Genomic DNA, 1,165 nt, shown 5'->3' on the forward strand with positions numbered 1-1,165 from the left:
TCAGCCAGCATCACTGAAACAGATTATCTGGTCATTATCACGTTGCTGTTTGTGGGAGCTTGCTGTGCGCAAATTGGCTGCCGCGTTTCCTACATTACAACAGTGACTACACTTCAAAAAATGCTTCATTGGCTGTAAAGCGCTTTGGGACATCCTGAGGTCATGGAAGGCGCTATAGAAATAGAAGTCTTTTTTCTTTTTTCCTTCGTTTCATCAATGGCCGTGCTTTCAGCTGCCCGGGCCCTAAGCTCTGGAATTCCCTCCCGAAATATCTCTGCCTCGCTACCTCTCTCTCCTCCTTTAAGATGCTCTATAAAACCTCCCTCTTTAACCAAGCTTTTGGTCATCTGTCCTAATAGCTCCTTATGTGGCTTGGTGTCAAAGTTTGTTTGAGAATCGCTTCTGTGTTAGTACGATAAATGCGCTATACCAATGCAAGTTGTTGTTGTAGATGGCTTGGTATGGCGCTAGCAGTGGCAGATACGAGGGGTGAGAATAGCTCCCATCTGTGCTTATCTTTCTAAGACTCTGAAAATGTGAGGCAGATGTCACAATTCGGAGCAGTCAGTTGCCCTCAGGCGGGCTGCTTTTTGTATCCAGCCCCAGTGGCCTAATGGATAAGGCATTGGCCTCCTAAGCCAGGGATTGTGGGTTCGTAGTCCCATCTGGGGTGATGTCTTTTTAAAGATTGACACTACGGTGATTTAGGCAGGGCAAGTGGTGGAAGGTGCACTTTACAAAGTGGAAAAATGGGCAGTGGGCCCAGGTTACTTTAAACTTGTAGTTTGTGTTAAAATGCAGCCACTATTAGAGGCTGGGGAAATTAAACAATGGAAGAGAGGAGATTGGGGAGAAATGGTGAAGGATGGCATCGGATGGCCAAGGATAGAGTCGCAGAGCGAGGGAGCTGCCAGCCCAGGAGACATCTTGAATTTCCTTCAAGGAAAGTGTTTTATTTCATTGAGTTAACGCTTTTACTTTCATTCACTCATTTTATTCTTTCAGTTTACTGATTGTTTTGAATTAATTCTGAGTTAATGCTTTCTCTTGTGTTGCGATGTTTTCATTCTTCAGTTGTACTCACTGATTCTACTTACACTACAATTGTGCTCCTTTCTGTTACTCATCACTTTGGTGCTTCTCGTGTCAAGTAACTTATTTCAGT

The 1,165-nt window shown here is 44.2% G+C and overlaps 1 non-coding gene across 1 annotated transcript; it reads left to right on the forward strand.

The window, feature by feature from the left end:
• The first annotated feature begins 599 nt into the window (after window positions 1-599).
• On the forward strand, window positions 600-673 carry trnar-ccu (transfer RNA arginine (anticodon CCU)). The gene has a single exon. It is a non-coding gene; the product is annotated as a tRNA-Arg (tRNA).
• Window positions 674-1,165: the final 492 nt, after the last annotated feature.

This window comes from Somniosus microcephalus, chromosome 28 (assembly GCF_052327205.1).
Source record: "Somniosus microcephalus isolate GS21.2 chromosome 28, FLI_Smic_1.0, whole genome shotgun sequence".
Lineage (NCBI taxonomy): Eukaryota > Metazoa > Chordata > Chondrichthyes > Squaliformes > Somniosidae > Somniosus > Somniosus microcephalus.